This window comes from Paramormyrops kingsleyae, chromosome 7 (assembly GCF_048594095.1).
Source record: "Paramormyrops kingsleyae isolate MSU_618 chromosome 7, PKINGS_0.4, whole genome shotgun sequence".
Taxonomy (NCBI): Eukaryota; Metazoa; Chordata; class Actinopteri; order Osteoglossiformes; family Mormyridae; genus Paramormyrops; species Paramormyrops kingsleyae.
Window position 1 is genome coordinate 21,220,256 of NC_132803.1, and position 10,430 is coordinate 21,230,685.

The following is a 10,430-nucleotide window of genomic DNA, read 5'->3' on the forward strand; positions in this document are numbered from 1 at the left end:
CAGGACAATGGAATTAGTTTAAATAAGTCTAAATCAATTGGTCATACATGATGTAAGTTGGTCTTTAATTTGTGACATTTTAAGATCACTCACTAAAAATAGCATGACCAGACTAATCTGATTAAAATTTTCTAACAGGATCAGTTGTCAGGTAGTTCTGAATGTAAGACCAGGGTCACCAAAGTTTAATCTTTATTGAATCTTTATTGACTTATACATTCTGGGATGTTCACTTTACTGGGGGCCTATATCACAAAGCCGGATTTCTTGCTTAGCCGAATAACTTTAAGATTTAAGGTAGTCTGGGCTAAATGTAAGTGAACAAAGATAAGGCCTATTTAAACTTGGCTACCTTAAATCTGACAACTTATCCAGCTAAACAAGAAATGCTGCTCTGTGATACAGGCCACAGGAAAAGAATTACTACATAAACACGTGCACAAGATAAGGTATCTTGTGTTGTAATAAATCAAACATCCTTTCATTTTTATATTTAGCAATTGGCAAAGGATGTATTATCTCAGCCACAATTCCTTGTCACATGATTCCAGCATTTAATTTACATGCAGCTCTTTTTAAGTTCCTACATGCCCTGCGGGGTTACCAACCCTTTTAAATAAGGCCCCTCACAGAGCATGTGATCAATATTAACTATTCAGTTCTTTATGGTTATGAAAGTTTAATGGCCATTGTTTTATGAAATAAGGATGTACTTGACATGGATTTATAACAGAGTGGGAAAGCTAAGCTAGAGTGTTTTTTGGGAGGGGTTTATTGTATACTAATGGGTTGTAAATCTTTGTACTCTATGGCTGGCAGAAAGGGGCATGTGACAAAGGGACATACAAGGAGACTCATTCAGTACACTGATGGAAAAGAATAATGGAAAAGAATAATGGAAAAGCTTTTCTACAAAGTAAAAAAGAAAAAAACAACAAAAAACAGAAAGTTTAGGGTGGCCCTGAAGTGCAAACCACAACATGTTAAGAAAACACAAAACTTTGAGGAAGGCCATAAATTCAGCAAACAATTCTTTTTTTATGTTTCTTTTCGTATTTTTGCTTTGGATTTTCCTTTTTTTGTGTTTTGCACTTCAGGGCCACTGTACAAGATTTGTTCTCTTTAATAGTTGCTTGCCATGTACTCTAGCTCATTAGTGCAAGAGATATGTATTTTGTGATAAACTGGGAGGGAAAAGTTTACATGGTTGAATAAATTTGGTTCATAATGGAATGTGAAGATTAGTCACCAGAAACCCTGCTGACCTAGACGGAGCGCAGTCATGCTTTTTCTTCACACATCTCTGTTTCCACTTGCCGTCTGGGACAGACTGACCCTTCAGTGACCCCTCATCCCCTACAGAGGAAGTCAGCACAGACCATGTCTGCCTGTAGCCTTGGCAATCATCTGAAACGAAACGGCTGAAAAGCTACAATAAGTAACAGTAGGTGATCTGTGCTTTGGCATCTCTTACATGGTAGAGCTTCTGGAGGCTGGTCTGAATACAGGTAAAATGAGAGCCCAGGAAGGAGGCCAGTATAGTGAGTATGGTCTGTTTGATGGCTAGGAAATCTCATTCCACAGATTTCTTGTACTTCAACTCCAAAAATATTTCCTTCTGATACACAGCCCTGATTGCCCCTCTCGTCTCCTCAGATACAATGCCCTGTAATTGTATGCCTGAGATACGCATTAACAAAATGAAATGCAGGTTAGGTAAGGGGTCTATGTGGTCTTCATGTCTAGGAATGCTGTCCGGAATGGCTCTGTCCACCTGAATGGATCTGGAGATTATTTAGGTAATGGGCAAGTAATTTAGAATTAACTACTGATTGTAATCTCCAAAATAATCTCAATTGATTTATTTATCGTTATCCTGTGGGCACTAAGCAATAGCTGCTATGTTATCAGCTTAGATTCAAAGGGATCCAAAGCTGTGTTGTCATTTGTTGAAATGGTTAATAAGTAAATGACAGTGGCGATTTATTAATGCGTGTTCCAACATTCTTATTGCTGTTGGAAGAATCTGTTCTTGGGTCTTGAAGTACGGTCCTGATGTAGCATCTTCTGGAGAGGAGGAGTGAGAACAGGGACTGTGCCGGAGGGTTTGGGTCTTTCATTGTCTGTTGATGGGGATGGAGCTAAGTGGAAGCCCAATGCTGAACATCCTTTACATCACACAATGCAATATGTTTGCTGGCTCACTCAAGATGGTAATATTTTAGAACACATCATAAAGCAACGTGCAGTATGTGGCTCAGTGTGCTGGGCCCCTGTGTCTATGATCAGAAATTTGCTGGTTTGAGCCTGACCTTGGCACATGTGTGGGTCCATGAGCAAGGCCCATAATCTCCAGCTTCATTTATATCTACAGCATTTAGCAGACGCTCTTTTCCAGAGCGACTTACAACCAGTGCTTTGTAGTCCATGACTGTTCTTCGATCTATAAGCTAGACCTAAAATCAACAACTGTCATCAAGATCAAATTACCGCTAAGAACGTTGTATAAAAAACATTTTTTTAGGGAAAAAAAGAGTGCACAGGCAAAGATTGTTAGTGGATTTATTTATTTGTTTATTTTTTAATGGAGAGAGTGGACATTAAGGGGGGTATTAATCTCCAAGGAACTCCTTGAAGAGGTGTGTCTTCAGAGACTAGGGACTCGGCCATTCTTATGGCAAGAGGACGTTCGTTGTACCACTGAGGAGCCAACATTGCAAAAAGTCTTGACGCATGTTGTCCTCTTTTAAGTGTTGGTGGCCCGGAGTGGACAGGAAGTGACACGATTTTTGATCAGTGTTGCCAAGTAAGGAGGAGCTGTTCCAGTCTTGTCTTTAAACCTGATGCAGGCAGCCATAGGGAGCCAGTGCAGGTTCCGTAGAAGAGGTGTGATGTGTGAGAATCTAGGAACATTAAAGATGAGTCTTGCTGCTGCATTTTGGATCAGCTGAAGTGACCTTGTTGCCTTCAATGAAAGACCAGCCATAAGGGAGTTGCAGTAGTCCAACTTGGAGATGACCAAGGATTTGACGAGTAGCTGAGTAGCATCTGTCATGAGAAAGCTGAAGAATGCTATTCAATACTATACTATGCTGTAACATCTCTGGGGATCCATGTAAACTAAACAAAGGGTAGAAACCTAAAAAGGCCAAGCGTAAACCCAAAACAGTGGAGAATGCATGTTTGTTTTCCTGAAGTCATGTAATGAGGGAGACTTGTAATAACCTTCGGTTTAATTCAGCACTGAATTAGTGGACTGCAACTCATCTATCCAACAGCTGAGTGACAAGGGCATTAGATATCAATTAAACTGAAACAACTGGTGCACTTCTTTGTAGTTAATACAGAAACCACCAGAGCCATAGAGCTCTGAATTAATGTGATGTGTTACCCCCAATTATAGTATTTTATTCATCTCCTGCCAAACTTCATTAATTTTGTTTAGGAAAAGAGTTTAAACACCAACTAGTATGAACTATTGTTCAAAATAAGGAATGTAGTGTTCTATGACTGTGAAGGGAAGAACCTCTGCATACCTATTCTGTATGGAGATAATCTGTAATACCTGCTTGAAAGTAAACTGTACAACATCCCTCATCTATGCACACCCGCTTGCACTATGGAGGGTCTGGAACCTATCTCAGAAGCTACAGGCAGAAGGCAAGGAAAACCCAGGACCAACCCATTGTAGAGCATACATGCAACAATTTGACAACTCCAATTCACCTTAGTAAAGGTGAGAAACCAAAGGAAACCCCACAATGACAGGGGGAGAACATGCAAACTCCACATACACACAGAACCCTGGCGGAGACACTGGTCCTAGGGGTGTGAGGCAACAGTACTGGCCACTGGGCCACTGGGACACTGCGCCATCCCCACCACACAATATATTTGGCTGAAACTATGTAATTGTATAAGTATAGTCTCTAAAATGGCTAATCAGCACACCAGCCATCCAATACTGCAAGGGTTAACATGATAAATTAGGTGACTTTTCCCTGATCATTCTTTCAGTTTGTGGTATATATCCTTAATATGCCATGTATCATGCAGGAAATAGCCTCTACCGCTAATCGAGTAATTTGAGGAGGGTACACATAAGCAGACGTAATATGCCATGTATCAGGAAACAGCCTCTACCGCTAATCGAGTAATTTGAGGAGGGTACACATAAGCAGACGTAATATGCCATGTATCAGGAAACAGCCTCTACCGCTAATCGAGTAATTTGAGGAGGGTACACATAAGCAGACGTAATATGCCATGTATCAGGAAACAGCCTCTACCGCTAATCGAGTAATTTGAGGAGCGTACACATAAGCAGACGTAATATGCCATGTATCAGGAAACAGCCTCTACCGCTAATCGAGTAATTTGAGGAGCGTACACATAAGCAGACGTAATATGCCATGTATCAGGAAACAGCCTCTACCGCTAATCGAGTAATTTGAGGAGGGTACACATAAGCAGACGTAATATGCCATGTATCAGGAAACAGCCTCTACCGCTAATCGAGTAATTTGAGGAGGGTACACATAAGCAGATGTAATATGCCATGTATCAGGAAACAGCCTCTACCGCTAATCGAGTAATTTGAGGAGAGTACACATAAGCAGATGTCCTGTTTGCACCATTGATTTTAATTATAAAAAACAGCCTTTTTGAAGTTTTGTTGGTCTTAGGCAGAAAAGTGTGAAACGTTGCTTAAAACCTCAGGCACAGGACTGTAGTCCTCCAGTGTTCAGCATGTCATTTCTTGGAAGTCTTTTGGATCATCAAAAGCTGGAATCCAGCTGGTAACATTTCGGCTGACTGTTTACTGGGGTTGAAGGATTTTTGCATTCATGAAGAACACATTTTAGCCTCACAGAATACATATCATGGAGTTGAGCGGAGTCTCTGTACATTGCACTAGTGCTTGACATCTCTAGGGCCGTGGGCCTGAGGCTTTGTGTGTGGAGTTTGCATCTTCTCCCTCTTTTACTGTGGGGTTTTCTCTGTGCAGTATAAAAAGGTACAGCTTGGCAAAATGGTGTCAGATCACCTTTACACTGAGTGTGTTCAATGCAGTGTGAACTGCCTGTGTTATATAAGCCAGTTTACAACACAGGGTGCAGATTTCCCTGCTCAAACCCACAATAATCAGCTAATGGCCAGGTTTATTAAGTGAGCAGGGAAATCTGCAGACTGTGTTGTAGACTATCCTTCCAGGCCCGGAACTGGGGAACCCTCCTATGAGCAGTAAGGAAATGGATTGATGGGTAACTGGATGTATTACATTAGTTTATCTTTACCTGTCATGCAGGGGCAGAGCTATCGATGGACCCAAGTGGGCCTGACTAACAGCAGCCCCCCCCCCCCGATTCAGGTTAATGAAAATAAATATTGTTGTTAGAATGCAATTTTAAAATTTTAATTTTCACTAATTACATTGACTGTAAATTGTTTTTCTTTGTGGATTATTTGAATTATGTATTATTATAATATTCATAACTTCCTCTTTTACATATGTAAATGTCTAAGCCTGTTTACAAACATTATGTGCGGTAATGAGATTCACTCAGGCTCACCCTTCAGCCACTTCCTGCATTTTCCACTGCTCTTGTGTGCCATCACACAGCTGCTCACAATAACTGAATGAGCTGTATGGTTAGTTATATGGTCAACACCCACGTTTTTTGTAACATTTGTGTATAGTGGCATTTCTGGATGTTTATAGCTAAAGTTTATCGATATGCCTCTTATCATAACAGCTTAATATTCATCTGTGATTGGATGTAAAACATCCTGCTTCGAAGTTCAAATGCAACTAATAAGATGTCTTATTTGAAAAAAATGTTACATTTGTTTCTTTTTTTTTAATGGCTATATACAATTCCCCACATCCCTTAACTGTCACATGCTCTCAGACACCCTGACTGAATTCCAGTCAACATGTCAGCTAGTTCCTCTGTGATTAAATTTGTCTACATTAGTTTTAAATATTTCATTTGCAGAGTAACTGCGAAAAAAAACATTCAGCAGTGTGCAGATTCTGCAACAGAACTCTCACCGAGATGGCCGGGACAACATCCAACTTTACCTGACATTTGGAGCAGAAGCATAAGGAAAGGTAAATTATGCAGCTAGCAAGCTAATGACAACAACCTTATCTTATCTAAAGACTAGTATACTATATGTTTCAGGACCGAAGTTTCAGTTGTTTGTGAGCAAACCTTAACGTTTACATCTAAGGCTAAGGTGCAGACACTGCAAAAGCAGCTAATGTCCACTCGCGCTACCTACCTAATTTAGTGAATTAAGGTGATATGGTGGAATGTAATGTCACATTAGACTCAGGGGACAGCACATGGTGACATTGTTTTTCCCATTTTAAAGCTATGTTTTTTTCTTGTGATGTGCAAAGACGAGGAGGTCACATAGCAATGTTAGCTAATTTTACAGTGTGTTGTATTATGTGTAGTCTCAAACATTAGTCTGTTTCTGATCTTGACTTGGTCTAGCCTTGCCTTGGTCTTGTCTCAGTCTTGCCCTGCCTTGGTTTTGGTCTTGTCTCAGTCTCGCCATTCTTTGGTCTTCGTCTTGTCTCGCCATGCCTTGGTCTTGTCTCAGTCTATCCCTGCCTTGGTCTTGTCTCAGTCTATCCCTGCCTTGGTCTTGTCTCAGTTTCGCCATGCCTTGGTCTTGTCTCAATTAGAATTTGGTGATCAGTGGTCATTGTTGACACACCACAGCACACAACAACAAAATGTGTTCTCTGCATTTAACCCATATGTGACATCACGACATAGCAGGGGGCAGGTAATTCAGCACCCAGGGAGCAGTGCTTGGGGGCGGTACCTTACTCAGGGTACCTAAGTGGTGCCTTGCTGGTTGGGGATTCGCACCAGCAATCTTTCAATTACAAGTGTGCTTCCCTAACCATTAAGACATCACTGTCCAGAGGGGTGGGCACTCTGGTCTTGGTGATGACTTGGTCTCGGTTTAGGTGGTCTGCATCACTAGCTGAATGCCCACAGCTCACAGCTACTAAACACGTACCTGGCAAAGCAAGGTGCTAATAGGTGCCATCACCTCTTCTCCTTACACTTTCCTTACATTTTCTGACTTATTTTTATTTACCAGGTGGTACTACAAGTCGTAAAACTTTATAGATTTTTCTGGGATAGAATCAATTTTAAGTGATGGCTTAAATTACATTTGAAAATTATTTGGCACTGAATATTGATTTCATTATTTTATTTGTAAGGATTACCTTATAGCCATCTTCATATCTCCCATATAAAGCATCTACAGCTATTTGATTGGTTTAATCAGCACAAAATGTACTATTTGTGTCACTTGGGACTTGCTGCCATTATCGATAAGTTTTCAGCACCCACCAGAGCTATTTATAAATGACCAGTAATCAATAAACCTGATAAGAATATCTCAGTGTGATACTACTGTGAAAGGTTGTCAGAATGGCCACTAGGGGAAGTGTTGAACCTTTTGAGGAAGCATATCATTGCAACAGATAATATGGTGCTTTGATCATTTCAACAGCAGGCAACAAAAAGTCTCAGAAACATGTGATACTAAAGCAAAATTTGATGCACAGCTTTTTCAAACCTTCTTAAAAGTTCTAAAACTTATTCAATGTAATAGTCCATATCCCTATTGGACATTAATCAACAGGTCTTTCTCAGGGAAACATCTTTAAATGATAATTCTACTGGTGGAAATACAGTCTTGTTAACAGTGAAAATATACCATTTGATCAATCGGCTTGAAACTTTGATTGCTCTAAAAATTGAGCATGAAGAAATTAATGTCATACAGGAGAAACAAGGTTGGGCCCTGTAATTCCTCCTTCCAAACATATTTAATTATATTTTAATGCTGAATTGCAGATTCAAGAGTTCCTTATTATCAACACATCATGTGAACAGTGCAGTGAAATAGTGTTTCCCTAGTCGCTTATGACACTACACATAAATATAAATGCAAAAAATAAATGTATATCATCAACAACACAATGCAATATAAATATAGAACATGTAGAAACCTATGTTTGATTTTGTGCAACGTAGTGCAAATGTGCAGAGTAGAGTAGTGTTTGATATAGTATGCACAAATTATCCATATTATTGAAAATACAAAGCTTGACATTATTTTTTGATGGAGAGATTCATGTTTCTTGTAACCTACTTTCAGACATTTCCATATTTTTCCACGTTTCACCAGTATTTTCCACAGTGCTCACTAAACAACCTCTTACTAAGACTTCCTTTATAAAGACATTTTATTACAATAACTTTAATATAACAACCCTTATGTCCATTATTAGGCTTTTTCAGAAACCACTAGGAGTGCTTGATGCACGTTGAAGAATGTGCTGTTCTAAAACACACTGCCTCTCTTGTGTTTGCTTATGTGAAAGGCTTCTTAGCAACCACCAAAACACCCCCGTCCACATTTGTAACAAATGTACCATTTACAACTGACCCCCCTAAAATCCTCACATATGGTGAGGCCTAATTGCACCCTAAGATGTCCAGGTGTTGGTTGCGTCTTTGGGAAAAAAAAAGGAAAAGAAAAGAGGTCACCCTCTATCGAAGGTTTTGATGAAAGCTCTTGTTCAAGGGGATGGCAACTCAGTGACAATAGTTAGTTGTTGCATCTACTCCAGTGTTCTGAGAATGACCTGGTGCTGATAGACAGGAAAACCCTGGAGGTGAGCTCAGGAAACAGACAGACAAAATCACAGGCCAGACTGCCAAAGCTGACCCTGGTGTGGATTTCGCAAAACAGGTCATAAACCCTCAAGTGAAAGAGCAGTTTCAGATTTACTGAACTCCTAATCCTCTGAGCTCGACTCTCTGGGGCATATTGGGGGAAAAAAGCATGAAAAAGCGTCCGATGAAACCATCTGCCGAAGGAGAATACAATGAATGCTTGAAGGTTAATTTTTGTAAATCTTTTTTCTGCATATTGAATATTGTCTTTATCAACACTGTAACCATATATGTTACTTTTTCTATTTCAGGATTATTTTTTGTTTGTGTGTGGCACTGAGTTATTAAATAATGTTTTAGACACACCAAAATAATCTCCATAGCATTTATGCTGCGCTGCTGCCCGTCTGGCTCTCAGCACTTATCAGAGCTCATTCTTCCTCAGCCGTCGTTATTCAGATGTTTCCACAGAAAGCAAACAGGATGTGAGCCTCGGTCCGAGCTGCGGTGACATCATCCCAGTCCACATCTGGAAATGGTTGTATCTCATGGAGGTTTTGGCGAGAAGGAGGGTGAAACGTGAAAATTCACTCAGCAGATCCGCAAAGGCAAAATGTGCACAGCATACAATATATCTGTAAACCCACAAGCCGGAAAACAACAAAATGGCAGGGAGGACAAAGATCTGGAAGAGGTGCTGCTTCGCCAGAAGACACCTATAATCAACAGCAGAATCCGAGCCTGTTGGTTTCATTTTAGTTCTGTTTCCAACAAGGAGTTCATTCTACTTTCATACCATTTGAAACATACCCTATTTAATCAAAACCCTTCGTAAAGTAAGGTTTTGACTGCAGTGTGTTTGGAAAAGAGGTTATATAATGACAGCAGGTTTTCCATGGAGCATGCTTTCCATTATGCATCTACCAGTATAATATGCATTTGGAATGGATTATGCTTATACAAAAAAATGGAAAGAACAGAACCCTTGCTAGTTCCTTCAGTATGAAGAGTAATAGTGTAAATCAAACATCTCAACTGCAGAACATAAATGAAACAGTGTACATGCATGATGTTTAAGTGTCAGGCATTATTCTTAATTACTTTAGAGTAAGGATTTGGTTGTTGAAACGCAATGTGAGGATATATGTACATGTAAAAGGGTGCGGTTCAGTCTAAACTTTATTGCTTCAAGACCCAAAGTTTTCCTCACAAATGTGCCTTATTGTCTTAGAGAAAAATCAGAAATTCTGGAACTAGCTAATAAAATAATATAAACGTCTGTGAGACACAAACTGATCTGGAGGACAGTATCCTGAAAGTCAGGAAATAAAAGGTAAGAAAATAATATATGCCATATGTAATGTAGTGAGATTTGTCTAAAGAAACATGTGTTTTTGCTTAGATGAATGGAGGTTACTTCTGCACTCTGTGGCTGGCTGGCAGTGTGTAAGATCCAAGCTTACCAGTGTCCAAACACCCAGCTGCGTTCCTCCATGCTGATTCATATTATGCAGTTTTCTTGGAACTAAGCTGCATTAGAGACTGAATGCATACATTTCACCTCAGTCTTTCAAGCATTCCTGCCCTACGATGCTCTTTCTTTCAGATGTTTCTCCTACACATAATTTTCTTTTCTTTAAACACTGGGGACGAATAAATTAGCAGCAGTGGCAGGGGATTGCAGATGTAAAGCGCTGTGATACGTGTTCT